The sequence below is a fragment of the Festucalex cinctus genome, chromosome 1 (assembly GCF_051991245.1).
Source record: "Festucalex cinctus isolate MCC-2025b chromosome 1, RoL_Fcin_1.0, whole genome shotgun sequence".
NCBI classification, from domain to species: Eukaryota; Metazoa; Chordata; class Actinopteri; order Syngnathiformes; family Syngnathidae; genus Festucalex; species Festucalex cinctus.
This window is the reverse complement of record NC_135411.1, coordinates 32,306,629-32,321,627: the sequence shown is the minus strand read 5'-3', so window position 1 is coordinate 32,321,627 and position 14,999 is coordinate 32,306,629. Positions and strand designations below refer to the sequence as shown.

Sequence of the window (14,999 nt, the reverse complement as noted above, 5' to 3'; positions counted from 1 at the left end):
TGCTATATAAGTATTTACAAAGCTTGTGTTGTCAATAAAGAACATAATTTGTCCTAAATTAACTTAGTTTTGTGTCATGTCTGTGATGATTTTTTTTTTTTTTTTTTTTTTTTTTTTTTTTTTTTGCGCACCCTACGAAAGAGCATTCCCTGAAACTGGTGATTCCATAATTTTTGCCAGGGGTTGTCCAAAAACAAATTGAGAAACGGCTGTAAAGGCTCACGCGATGTTGCAATGAAAGGGGGGACCGGTAGAGGGCGGTCGTGAGCGCAAAACACGTTCGTCAACTGCCCCTCTTCCCAGTTCACCTCTCAAACGTGTTGACTTGTTGCGACCGCCGTCTCCATGGAGGTTCAGGGACCCGACAACGACTGGAGAAGTCCCACGTTCCGACAGAAAGTCGTCGCTCAGATGTGAGATTTAATCGCTCGTTCTCTCTGTCTGTCTTTCAGGTTGTCTTAGCTTTGGCTTGTTAGTTCAGCGAAAAACAAACGAACCGCCTTTATTTATTTGTTTGTTTGTTTTATGTATTTATTTATTTATTTACAACGAGCAAGTAGTGGCTACACAAGTTGCAAAGTAACAAAACGGAAAAGGTTAAAAGGGAAGTCGACTTGGTTCATGAATGTTATTTTGAACACGGGTTATTTTTGCCGTGACCGGCAACTCTTCAACTAGCGTTGTTTTGCCGTAGTACAAAACCTGCGCCAGTGAATGTGTACCAGCTACTGATGTAGTGGTCGGGCGCTCGCCTTAAAAGTCACGGGTTCAAATACAGCTCTGTGCCTTTTGTTTTGGCAGTGGATGTTTTGCCGCTACCGGCAACTGTCAGGCAAGCGCTATTTTGCCGTGAACGGCTCTGATTGATTAAACTGAGTCATGCACTGGCCGTGGTTCCTGCCCCGCGTCACCCTTTTCTGTGTCTGTAAGCGAAGTTGTCGTTTTGTGGGCTCCAGGTGGAGAGGTGGAACCGTCACTTGCCTTCGTACCGGTTGGCGTGGGTTCGCTTCCTCGCTTGGGAGATGATGTAAGTTAGTGAATGTGAGAACAAAAAAAAAAGTTGTCGTTTTGTTTTGCCACCGAAGATAGACTAGCTGTCTAAATCGTCAGAGCAAAGGCTGTTAACCATAACCTTCAAACCGTTACAGTATTTTCATTACCAACCATAACTCTCAGAGTGTATAGGCTGTTGTTATGAAAGAAAGAAAAGAAAAGAAAGTTCAAACAAAGCAGGACATGAACCCTTGACCTTTGGCCTTGGGTGTGCCTTAACCATTATTCCACGTGATTTTATGTATCAATTACTATATTTACAATTTCTTGCATGCAGGTGGGAATTTTAAAGTCATTTTGTTTCATGTGTTGAAGAATTGAACATTTGTTTTGTTGTCAATCGTGCAATGATGACACCATATTTGTCACTTTTGACCATTAATGCTGCCATGATGCAGTTGGATTTGCTCTGTGTTGATTATTTTTCCCCATTTAAAGAAGTAAAAGACACTCTTACTGACAACTTCAATGTGATATTCATTGAGAACATTTTTATCAGTGCGTGATTTATGCCAGGATCTCTGTAAGGGGAGCCTCTCAAAATAACACATTTTACTGTTCCCATCGACCATTCAGTATATGTCATACAGAAGAGATGTTATATTTACATTTTATTTTCAATTACATAGTCAAAATATGCAATGAACACAGGGAATGACCAGATAAATTTTTTTCCTATTCCCCTTTGATCCTGAAGACTGCATTTAAGTGATGACAATTTATCATCTTTCTCTTCTTTTAAATGTTTTTTTAAACTTTATATTGCAATATTTTGTGTTATTTGTCACATGTTTAATAAACAAGCACAAAGTATTTACATTTCACAGCAAGTCTCCTCTTATTGTTGTGCAAATAGAATTACCGTAATTTGCTTTCGTGTCATCATTTGTGTTTCTGACAACATGATGCAGCCAAATTTTTGAGTGGCACTCTGAGATATACCTTAACTTCTAAGATATGATCATTCTGCAAAGCACCTGCAAGCAATCTTGACATTTTAGTGTCCATTTTACTATCCTTACGACATAAGATCTCGGGGAGCTTATTAACCAGTACTGGCAGGCCGTTCTTTCCGTTCTGTCTCCCTCTGTTGGTCAGTGTTTTTCGTGTTTCTTGGACGTGTTGCGCCTGTTAAGTCAATTTTGTTGCTCTGTACGTCTGTGCATGTGCGATGACAATAAACACCCGTTTTATATCCTGCGGTATATGTCACAGCGGACTCCTGAAATATAGACAATTTTGTAGGCCCGCATCTTTTGTAGGTACAGACCTGAAATGTGCCATATCGATGTATTGTGGCCCTAGAATCAAAATTTACAAATAGCGATATTAACCCTTTAAATGTGTGTTGCTTTGTTGTTATTGTTGTTGTTGTTGTTGTTTTTTAATACAATGCAAACATTTTGGGGATCCATATCTGGCAAATGTTTTGTGTTGGTGGGATTTCAACTGATTTATCATCATATTTGGGAACTGTACTATGTATTCAGACAGTTTAAAGTCACTTAGGCCTTTGGTGAGGGTACAGGAGGGCTCCAAATATAATTACGGGACCAAAATGACCATTTTGGACCCCCTACTTAAGACCACTGATTGGCTATGTGGGCACTTGATGATCGGAATGAGCTTTTTACCCCATCAGCACTGGCAGTCCGCTTTCATCAACATAATGGGAGCCAGTACAAACTTTGATTATCCAACTTCTTCACTATGAACTAAATCTTTGCATATGGTACTATTTTGGCATATTTACTGAAAGTATCCCAAGTCTGGAAGTCACCTGTTTTTTGTTTTTGTTTTTTTTGTTTTCTTATAAATGCGTATTCATGTTTCTGGCAGTAAGAACAGACTCATATAATCCCAATTAAAACAAGGATAATAATCAATGCAAAACACTTTAACACATGTATATTATTAACTCTCGGTACACTGCATACAATACCGGCAGTACATTTTACACTAGCCTTATCTATCCCATGGTTTCCCCCAGCTCTTTATAACCCTGGGGTAAACCTTATCTTGTCCCTGCCCTCATAAAAAAATAAAAAATAAAATAAAAAAATCCACTTTTAAGGGGTTAATATTTGTAAGAATAGTACACCTATGCTATTTCTCAATGCAGTTTTGATCGACAGCGCCAGAATACAGAGCTATAGCAATTTACAGATCTGTACCTACCTTAAAATGAAAACTGCCGACCTCCAAATATGGTCCAAAATTTAGTGGCAAAGCAAAATGAAAATTTTGTGAAAATAGACAGTAGGGGGTAGAGGTGTGAATTGCCTAGTACCTGACGATTCGATCCGTATCACGATTCATAGGTCACAATTCGATTTGATACCGATTAATCCCGATATGAATTTACAAGTCGATTGTTGCGATTTTTTTTTTTTTTACTCAAATTTAGAAAATACCATTCAGTAAACTTGTACATGTACACTGTAAAATTTGTCTGAAAATGTATTATTTATTGATTTGAAACTTCAGTCTTTTTACTGTGGGCCACTGTATTTAACAAACAGGTTGTAACATTTTTCATGTTTGAACAGCATTGGAATAAAATATCAAGGCTTAATGTTCCATTAATATAACATTGTTCCATGCTTAATGTGTGAAAGTTAGACGTTTTGTTGAATATTTTTCCATCAAAAAAGGATGTCAAAAAATCGATTCAGCTGCCTATTGAATCGATTCGAGAATTGCGTGCTGTAGTATCGCGATATATTGCCAAATCGATTATTATTTTTTTTTTAACACCCCTAGTAGGGGGTGAACCAAGACGGGAACCACACACAGTGCATGACTCGCAGCAAAATAACCGGTCACGCCATGCCAAGAATATATCGCAACGGCAAATGACCTATCAGACCCGATGATGGCAAAAATAACCACTGCCGTCAGTCACTTTATAGTAATTAGGGAGTCAGGAATGAGTGAATGGTTGTGAATGCAGTTAAAATCGATTATCATTCTAAATGGGCAGGGTGAAAGAAAAGTGAACTGCAATGTATACACTGCACATAACATAAAGATGTCAGTTGGCACAAAGTCCAATTAAGTCATGAAACATGTCAGCATTACTGATTAAATGGAAAGAAATCCACATGTCAAAGGTTAAATAGAACAAAATCTATCTAATCGTAGATAACAATCGCATTTGGTGGACTAACTTTTCCTTTTACTGAATAATATTACTGTAGCGTAACAGTACTCTTACTTGACTACACATTTTGGCTGAACGGCTCACGTCTGGTCAAGATTATACTCAAATATATTTTCTCCTACTATATTTAAGTACCCTACTTAGGAGACAACTTTCAATTTGGAACATTCCTGCTTCATTACCATAAATAAATATGCTCTTTCCCATGTAAAGTTTCCAATATTGAATATTCTGTTTATATATGGGCGTCATCATCTAACATGTAAAGTACTGTGGTCAGCAGAACACGATTGTGTGGAATGCAGGCTAGAGAGAATAAATATGAAAATGTAAAATAATATTAATTCAGGTTGTGTTTGCACTTTGCAGCGAGGAGGCCACGAGAAAGGCGGGAAGCGGACACATCAAGTCCAGCACGGACATGGAGAACCACATTTACCTCAAAGCCAAGTCCAGAGTGAGTCTGGGTGATGCTGGAAGATCTGAAATGGATCATCCTCCTAAAATATGAACTGAAATAATAATAATAATAAACTTATTTGTATAGCACCTTTAACAATCCAATGAATAAAAAATCTAGATCATGAAATGCAAACAATAAAACAAAATAGACAAATCCTTACATAAACACATAAGAAGTAGGGAAACCCATAGTTAAGGATAATCTGAGGCAATACAGGATTCCCACAACCCAACTGAGACCAGGAGGTGGTATAGTGCAAGCAATATAAAACGTGTAATTCCAAAAATAAAATACTGTAATGTCGATAAAAATAATAGATTGGCTTTTCATTGTTGATGTTTTCTTATCTTGTTCCTTAATCATGAGGTTCTTGTTTAACTTTTATTTTATTTCTTAAATTAATTTTATCTATAAAAGTGGGTCTTAAGAAGTGACTTAAAAGAGGGAACAGAATTTGACTGTTTCAAATCATTTAATCTGATTCATCAATTAAATGAAAAAAATAATTGACAAATTCGTGAATTATTAAAGTATTTTTTAGGTAATAATGTGTAAAAATAACAGACAATTTAGGGATGGACCAATGGTATTTAACCTTGCTCTGCCAAGATGAATACTCGCGGTATTTGTGAGTTCACAAACCCCAGAGAATACATCTTGTACCGCTCCCGCTGATAACCATCATTGTGTTTGGGGGCGGGATATGCAACTGTGATGAAACCAGGAAGCCAGCACCGACGCCGGAGCTAACAAACAAACCTAACATGGACGCTACAATTAATTCTGTTCTCGCAGAATTATTTGCCGTTTCCTTGTAGAATGTTGAACAGCGAGGGGCGCTTCGTGCATTTCTAGCTAGTAAAATGTTCGTGCCCCCCAAACCCCCCCCCCCCCCCCCTTTGACAAGAACGAAGACGAAATTTTCACCCGTGGCCGTGATTGGTTAAAACAAACGCGTAGAATGACTCATCGTCCAATCAGCTCGAATTATTGTACAGAATGTCCCGCCTTTCCCGACCAAATTACTGTGGAGAGGTACCAGATGGATATTGCGGAGCATATGCCTATTGCCAGGTTAAATGGTATTGATTTATGAAAAAAATATTACATTGAACATATTTGGACATGCAAGGTTTCTGTCCAACAGTGATGATGTATTAAAAAGTACTTTATTAACTCATTCACTTGCCAGACCAGTAAAAATTTAGTTTTGACGTCAACAGCTGTCAATGGCAGTGAATGAGTTAATATTACTAATGGATTTTATAGTCCGTGAAATGATTTGTATTGTACGCAAACCTACGCGGGGTCCACATTACACTGTTGAACATGGATCCCTGGTCCATTTTCCATATGACACAAGTTACGTTCAGGGTCATATTTGGGTCAGTGGGTGGCATCTTGGCGAGAAGTGACAAAGTTGGTGGCGTGTGTTTGCAGGACGAGTACCTGTCCCTGGTGGCCAGGCTCATCATCCACTACCGAGACATCCGTGAGTGACCGTTTGTTCATTCGCTTGCCCGTCCCGTCGCCCCTTCACCCATGACCCGACCATGTTTCTCTTTGGCAGAGAAGAAGATCCCGGGAGGTCCGAGTGAGTGCACGTGCGCCCGTGTCGCTGTCCGTGGATGCATGTAACGTGATTATGTGTTGTCTCCACTAGATCCCGTCAATGCTGTGACTAACCCGAAGGGCGTCGGAGGCGGCCCGGGCACCATCAACATGGGGCCCTGCTCTGCCGGTGCCCCCATGGCGCCCATGCAGATAGGCCAGCATACTATGCCTGGGGTGTGTGGAAACCAACAACCTTGTGAGTGTGCGCGCATGCCTGCGGAGTCACATGACCTCGTGGGCTTTGCATAGTGTTGTTAGGTTAGGTAAGGTTAGACTAGATTACTTTGTACCTGATGGGAGATTGGACTGCAGTGAGTTGGCTGTTCACACATACATGCAACATGAAAGCATGAATAATAACATTCAGAATGGTCATTATTGGCCAAGTATGAAGAAACATACGTTTTTCTCTGGTAGTATGTGAGACACTCAAGTATTGCAGAACAAGTAATAACATGAAAAGAACATTTAGGACGGGACATTTAAGTACAGAGTCTTCACATAATAGTTTACCATTAGTGATGTAGCACGGAACAATGACAGCTGTGCAAGTGATGCAGAAAGCCATCAAACAAAAATAGCGTGAAAACAAGTGCCCGCAAGTAGAATTAGGCCCTGGACTCGGTCCTGAAATAACCATTGGCTATTAATAGTCCCTACGTTAGCAAACGAATTCTGGTTGGCGTTGTCATTTGACGCATTTCCTTGAAAATGTATTCAGACACATTGCCAAGGGGAAAAGTTGTTCTTTTAAGTTCCAAATGGCTTATCCTTAAGTAATATCTTGCATTGCATTATGGCCAATGGTAGAATCTGGGTCGGTTATTACTTATTACACACATTGCGTTATAAAACCAGAATAAATAGTCCTCGTGGCAAGACAGTCTTGATTGCATGTTGTGGCCTGCATACTTGGTACGCTAGCTAGCCAGCTAGCGGCGGAGACCATAGATTTATAAAGTAATAGAGCAAGCCATGTGTTTGTCTCCAATTGACTCCACAATAAGAGGGATGGATATATGTATGTATTGATATTTATGTGCAGGGTTCCCACGGGGTCTTAACATTGAATTGAAAAAAGTATTTTAAAAGTCTTGAATTTTATATCTGTGTCTTAAATTTTATGCTTCTCTGTGTCCCATTTCAGTGTCATTTGTCATTCAAATGAAATAACGTACCCTAAATAAACATGGCAGAGGAGCCAACCATTGAGAACGCAGCACAGCCCCAGGTCGAAATCGTTACCATCTATGGTCAAAATACAACGAAAGTTCACTGAAGACTAGAGCACACTACAACACCAGTTTCATGTCTCCGGTTAAGTAAACGTTGTTAACTAATTGAAAGTACCACCACTACTTAGAAAGGATTGTAACCCATAACAGGTGGTTTGGATAGAGTGAGTATGGAAAGAGCCTCTGGTGCTCTCTCAATGGCTTTATGAAACACTTTTGGGGTCAGTGACCCCAAGCATGTAGTATTGTAACCCAGTCAAAGCTAATTGTGCGCGCATGCGGACCCGGTGAACGCACACGACACTCCGTCCATCCCTAAATCCCTCAACTACTCTTCTTGGTCCTCAGTGGTGACTCCGGCCCAGTTGTCTATGCAGCAGCAACAGCAGCACAGCTTGCAGTTCCAACAGCAACAATTCCAGGTTCAGCAGCAGATGAGGGCCCAGCAGCAGCAGAACCAGGTACTACCACAACCGCTATCACAACCAGGTACTCGTCCTTAGCCGCCTTTCACCCACTTCCTGTCTGCAGATGCATCAGTCCAGGATGCAGGAGCAGATGGCGCAGTTACAGCTGCAGCAGCAGCAGCAGCAGGCACAGTCCATTCAGCACATGGTCCAGCAGCAGGCACAACCGGCAGGGTTTCCGCAGGTCATTAAAAAGCATTAAAAGTCATGAAATTAACTTGATGAAAATTTGGCCTAAAATGGTAATAATCATAATTTCCGAAGGCATTGAAAAATTAAATAGAATTGATGGGAAAATATGGTGCCACAATTGATAGCGACACCAGCGTACCAGCTGGCTTGAAATCGCTATACGTTAAACGCTATGTCTGACATCTTTTGTAGGCATGGGCCGATATTAGATTTTGACAGTATGATAACCGTGAGCAAAAATATGGCGGTGTCACGGTATTAAAATTACATCTCTAAAATGTTCTTTTTAAAAATATTTCGGTAAATAAAAACAGATTCTTTTTTCATTCAACACTATTTCATTTTTAAACAAAATATATAATATTTGTTATATTAAATAAATAAACATTGACAGTTTTTCTTGTGTTTTAATTCTTCGCAGTGTCCCATCACTGATGAGCTATTTTTAGAGCAGACCCCAGTTACTCATGTTGTCCTTGGAGACATGCTTGCACCTAGACATGTACACTTTATTTATTTATTTATTTATTAATATTTATTTATTTTTTAATACCCGTCTCTCCTTATCCTCACCCCTCCCCCTTCTTCCCTCCTTCTCCTCCTGCATGACCCCACATGCACTCGCTGTAGAAGGAGAAGACAGTTAATTGAAGGCAATTAACTTCAACTTGGCTCGTTTATGCAACTCTGCAAGAAGAGCTAATTACCGCTGACAAACAACTATCAGCGGTTATTGAAACCTTGACTTTTTAAAACTACAGTAAATCGTCATACCGATTATGGGCCTATGTGTAATCATATGAGACATAGTTCATAACTTGGGCTTTTATTTTTATTTATAAATATCAAATCCAAGTTCGATCTCAACTCAACTTTTTTTTTATTTTTATTTATTTATTTATTTATTTTTTATTTTTTATTTTTTTTTTTATTTTTTTTTTTTTTTTTTTTTTTTAGCCCTATGCGGAGTAACTGCGGGTGTCTGGGGCACGCTAGATGTAGATGGTGGTCTCTTCTGAGTAGACTCCATTGCAGCGAAATACTGTACTAGCTCCAACTTCGCGACGCCAGGAAACAATGAGCGACAACGCGCTTGACGTCACATCTGCAGACAGAGGGTGGGAAATTCGAACCCGAATGCTTCCTGAAAAATATTGGCCAGAGGCTTGCAGGAGTCTCCATTGTGAATAGTTAAGGTGTTAATCTACTAACCAGAAGATGTTTCAGTCATAAATGGTCAAATAAAAAGGCTATTGTTGAGATATTTTTGGGGAAATCCTCCATATTGCAGCGTTAATGCATGAGCCTTTGGGGATGATTTTAAGTGTAATTTTAAGTAGATTTATTTTGATTAACTGCAATAAGGACGTTTGAAAGTGTGTCAGAGCAGTGACGTCATCTAGCAGCAGCCAATAGAAAAGCACCTTCAGCTGACATTGCTCTCATGGTGTTTTTTGAATATTGTGCACAAGTAATACACATTTGGGGAAAAAAAACCAAAACTAATACTGAAACTAACTAAAACTAAGCATTTATTAAAAGTAAAACTAATAAAAAATTAACATAACCACTCTGAAAACTAATTAAAACTAAGTTTAAAAAAACAAAACTCTAAATGAAATAAAAACTAACTAAAATGAAAAATTGCAAAACTATAATAACTCTGGTAACAACCAAGTAAATCATATGGAGCAAACTTGTCATTACAATCAGGGTTCCCTTTAAATGGCATTAAAAAGCAATAAATGAGTTTTGCTGATACCTGCAGAAATCCTGGCCAGGCCCCATGCAGCCGCTCCTGCAGCAGCAGCAGCAACAGGCCGCCATGGTGCCACAGTCCCTGGCCGGACAGATGACACCCGCCCAGCGCGTCCCCATCAACTCGCTGAGTCAGCAGCAGCACCAGCACAACATGCAGCAAGCCTTCCAGGTCAGATTGCGCCCTGTCGCCGAGCCACAGCCTAAACATTTTCTCTGTCCCCGCGTCATCGTGTGTGTGTGCAGGCTCGGACGGCTCCCGTTCAGGTGCAGATGGCCGCTGCGTCAGGACAGGTGAGTCGCAGCCCTCGCGTGCAAATCGGACAAGGAACCCATTGTCTTCAATCAGGTGTCCTCTTTCGTCTAGCTGGTGCGGCCCAACATGCAGATCCTGACCCGGATGCCCCGACCCACCCCACCCCACAACATGGCTCAACAGGTATGACCTTTAACCTGTGACCTTTCAGCGCCTGTCAATATATCCGGTGGGGTTGTCCTGGCAGGTGCAGCAGCATGCGATGATGTCGTCACCCTCGCCCGTGCAGGTCCAGACGCCCCAGTCCATGCCTCCGCCCCCCCAGCCCTCTCCTCAGCCTCCCAACTCGGCCAGGTACGAGCACGCGTCCTCGATGCCTTTCCCGTTTGCGTCCTGGCTTCCTCTTCATGGCGTCATCCTCGGTCACTTCCTGTCGCAGCTCGGCTCGCGTGCCCTCTCCGGGGGGTTTCCAGCTCAGCCCGTCCCCTCAGTCACAGAGCCCAACTACCACCAGGACACCCCAGAACTATGTGGTGCCGTCGCCCGGCCCGCTTAGCACTCCAGGTACGCACGTAAATGTTAAATGCATAAATGCACTTCCCGTGCGTGATCATTGACTTGTTGTTATTGTCATCGTCAGAGCCAAAGAAGGAGCTGAGCAAGATGAAGAGTCTCTTCAACATCCTCACGGAACCCAACACCAGGTGAAACTCACACCATATTAGGGCTTGGCAAATTTAATGGCGACTTCGATTTTGGCGTCGAAGAAAAATGATTAACTCATTTGCTCACAAAAACATATTAATACATTTTTTTTATGTTTTAAGTGTCCCAAAGACATATTTATACGTTTTTTTGTTTTTTTGTTTTATGCTAGAGCATACAGAAGGCTTTGATGCAGCCTCTCAACTGCAAAGAACGGTTGCAGAAATGGTAGCTATTACCAGCAGGTGGCAGCAGAGCAAAGGAAATCAACCAGGGCCATGTTGAAAAAAAAAAAAGCTCAATTACTCACAATTCTAAATAGATTTGTGAGAATTGATTGAACTTTGCTATATTCAAATGCTAATTGCTGCAAAACTGAAACAGATAGAAACATACTTTTTTTTTCCTGATGAAAGAAGAGACATTAATCTTTATTTTGATAGGGTCCATGATTTCATAAGCAATAGAACACAATATTCTGTGAGCATTGCAAAATCAGTCAAAATCCGTAAAACAGCCGGGAACGAACGGGACTGCTTCTGTGAAAATGGCTGGGAGTGAATGAGTTAATCTGCTGCACGGCAGGGTGTGTAATTTCCAACGTTGTGCAAGCACCCTAAATGCACCCGTGTTGCAGCAAGTGTTATTCTGTCATCCCTGAGCATGCTTTTTTTTCATTCCAGAACTGGATGTCATTGTACGTCCCACCCATCAAATTTCAAATAATCTACATACAAAATACTAAAACATGCCGTTTCAGAGTAAATTTACTGTCCTGACACCAAATATAAAAAAAAAATTAAGAGAAAAGAAAGCTTGAAAATAGTTTTTAAAATGCCAAATAAGTCTGGAGTACCCCCTGAAATGCAATTTTTCGCTTGTCCCATCCCACCTAATGACCAAATTGATTCTCAAATAAAACAATTAAAATGATTTTTTAAATATTTTTTTAAATTTGTTTCATTATCTTTTCTAACTGTGGAAACATTTGTTTTAAATAAATATAATTATTATTGATGGAACGTTTGTCCTACCACATGCACGCAACCATATTGCAGATTTTTAGTGTGGTAGAAGAAGAAAAAGAAAGCAGTGAATCACATGAAACACTGAATTTGACATCAAAGTTTTCCAAAAGAATGAGTGTAGAACAAAGGTAAGTCCTGTCTTCTATTGTTCATATTTTTATGAGAGTTGATAGAATGTCTAACTCAACCTCATACTGTTATGCATATGTTCAGAATAAGACATTTTTTCCTTTATTTATTGACATAAGTAAGTTTGTGATCTTGGCCAGCAGAAACATGTCGCTTAATAGTTAGCTTGTACTCTTGAGAGAAGGCTAACATCCATCCAGATTTGCAACCCTGTTGTTGTTATTAGAGTGACAGAGTTGCTACATTAACAGTGTTCTTAAAAAATAAAATAAAAATAAAAATAAAATAAAAAAAACTTTGGTAGTTTATTACCTATATTATTGCTGAATATGTAGTAGAAAATCAGAAAAGTCATTTTGAAGCCCAAATGTCCTCCAATTCTGGAATGACCCTAAAACAATTTAATGTATTAATAAACACAGTTCAATCAAAACTTGCACATATTTTGTATTTAAATAGAAGACATACTTTGTTTTAGAAACATCATAGTCACTGTAAACCCCCCATTGGAAAGCTAATAGAAAATGTGTGATAGTCCTTCAAATAAATATACACACATACAACAGCTAATATATATAACAATGATCAAAGGCATACAGTATATTCTATTATTTGGTCAAAAATAATCAGCAGTCAAAACAGGAAATTACATATAAAATGAACAAAGCAAAAAAGACCAAAAGATGTAGATTGAACTTAAGCCAAGGCTTATATTGTCTAATATTTTCTCATACTATAACACTGTATCAAACCAACAAACTGTCATGATTGTGTACATACATTCGCATGCACTCACTTAAGTGCACAAAAATACACACCATATACCACATATATACATCCCTACAATATAATATACATACATATACACATACCTATACTATTACTGTCTTGTAACTGACATACATATATATAGTGAAATCATTTTAACCATACTGTTCCAATGATTGTTGTTTTTTGTTTTCCTAAACTTTAATGTTCCTCTCAGTTCATAATTGCTAACTGTGTTGAAAAAGACTCTCAACACAATAGTGTTAATTTCGTCATGGAAAACTAAACAAAAAAAGTAATTTCGTCAATACACATTTTTCACCGGACTAAAACTAAACTAGACTAAAACCCTCATTAATAAACAATAACTGGGACTATATCAATATGCATTTTTGTCGACTAAAGTGAAGACGAGATGAAAATGTACTTCACGTAAGAAAAACTGGACTAAAATCTATGGACAGTTTAGTTCATGAACAAAAACAAGACGGAAATGATACGATTTTGTAAAATCTTGTCTCTGCTTATCTGTCATGTGACACAGTGACACACCCCCTTTCAAATCTGCAGCTAGCGAGTGCAACATGTACAATCACATGGGACAGACAGGAGGTGGATTCACAGGTGAAAGGTTAAAAAAAAAGTCAATTATAGTAATAACATTAATCCAGCAGCGATAACGTTCCAACAGTAATGTTAATCCGATCGCTAACTGATCGCTAATTTACTAGCTGATAGCATGGAGCCATAGTAGCCACTTGTTGATTTACTGTAATTGTGTGTCAAGTTGTTTTTCATCAAAAAGATTAGAAAAGATTTGTGAAATAGTTTTAGAGCTGAAATGTTGATACATACTGTAATCTGCTGACAAAAAAATAATAATAATAATAACACAGGGGTCACATGATTGTCCCAACTACTTTTTGTTGACTAAAACTAGACAAATAAAATTACATTTTCTTTGACTAAAATAAAGAGTAAATGCTAGACTTATGTTTGGCTAAAAGTGGGCTAAATAAAAACGGGATGAGGTTGACGAACCGTAATAAAAACTAAAGGGCATGATTGAAACTGGACTAAAAGTGAGACAAGATTTAAAAATGGCCGATAAAATTGACACTAGAACTCAGTTAAGCGAGCATATTAATTACTAAACTGGGCTGTTTCAAAACCCAAAGTTTGAGTATACAGTATATGATTTTATGAATAGATTATTGGAAGCTATTCAAGATATATTTAGAAAAGTTCATGTTTTGGTAGTTGATATATATGTTTTGAAATCAATAAATAATCAGAGTTATTAACTCTTTTACTGCCACATGTTATCAAAACGTTATCATGCACGCCATCCTTGAAAACATTCTATTTCATCAGATTTCGTCATGTTTCATTGTAATTTGGCAGCCCATTGAAGAGATACAATGCTGCCATCTGGTGGCCATAGTTAGTGAGTGTTTTCGATTCTACAACCCATTGACCAGGCAGCGCTGCACTTAGATGTTGCACTGCCCATTGCTTAAAAAAAAAAAAAAAAAAAAAATAAAAATGTAGTTGACGTCATTTAACGTTTATGGCAGTATACATCGTGATTTTATTAATCGTGATTAAACGTTTTTGGCAGTCAAAGACTTAATCGCGATTTGATATCAATCAAAAAATAATTGTGATTATCATTGTTGTCATAATTGCCCAGCCTTACTTCACGTCACGTTACTACGTCAACACCTTGCTAGTCCATGTTGCCAGTCAGCTTGCTGATATCACCATGGCAACAGCAGCTATGCGTTACCAAGGTGATTGTTAGTGGGTTCCTGTTAGTCCGCTAACAGCCTCCAAGTTCATGCTGCCATGGTTATAGTTGGCTAGATGATGTTACCATGGCAACAGTTCCCTATTATGTCATGCTGTGCACGTTGCGACAACTGCCTCCTAATCAATTTGCTACCATGACAACAGTCAGTTGCCAACAGCTTGTACCTTAGTGACCACTGGCCCATGTTACAAAGCCAACAGCCTTCTACTTTGCCGAGGTGCTGCTATCATGGGTACAGCTAGTCCGTGTCACCATGGCAACAGACTGCTAGTCCCCATTTCAATAGTCAGCAAGGTGATGTTATCTTGCCGAACACCCTGGTGGTCCACGCCATCATCACAATGATCGGTGACAG

At 39.1% G+C, this 14,999-nt stretch overlaps 1 pseudogene across 1 annotated transcript in view; it reads left to right on the top strand.

Moving 5' to 3' along the window:
- The first annotated feature begins 137 nt into the window (after window positions 1-137).
- LOC144023892 (mediator of RNA polymerase II transcription subunit 15-like) overlaps window positions 138-14,999 on the top strand; it is a 17,387-nt pseudogene continuing 2,525 nt past the window's right edge. Inside the window, exons 1-13 of the transcript XR_013284639.1 lie at window positions 138-413; window positions 4,586-4,673; window positions 6,120-6,171; window positions 6,250-6,273; window positions 6,343-6,489; window positions 7,877-7,989; window positions 8,060-8,179; window positions 9,956-10,117; window positions 10,192-10,239; window positions 10,313-10,384; window positions 10,491-10,555; window positions 10,641-10,765; window positions 10,842-10,905. The product of XR_013284639.1 is annotated as a mediator of RNA polymerase II transcription subunit 15-like (transcript). The remainder of the gene's footprint in view (window positions 414-4,585; window positions 4,674-6,119; window positions 6,172-6,249; window positions 6,274-6,342; window positions 6,490-7,876; window positions 7,990-8,059; window positions 8,180-9,955; window positions 10,118-10,191; window positions 10,240-10,312; window positions 10,385-10,490; window positions 10,556-10,640; window positions 10,766-10,841; window positions 10,906-14,999) is intronic.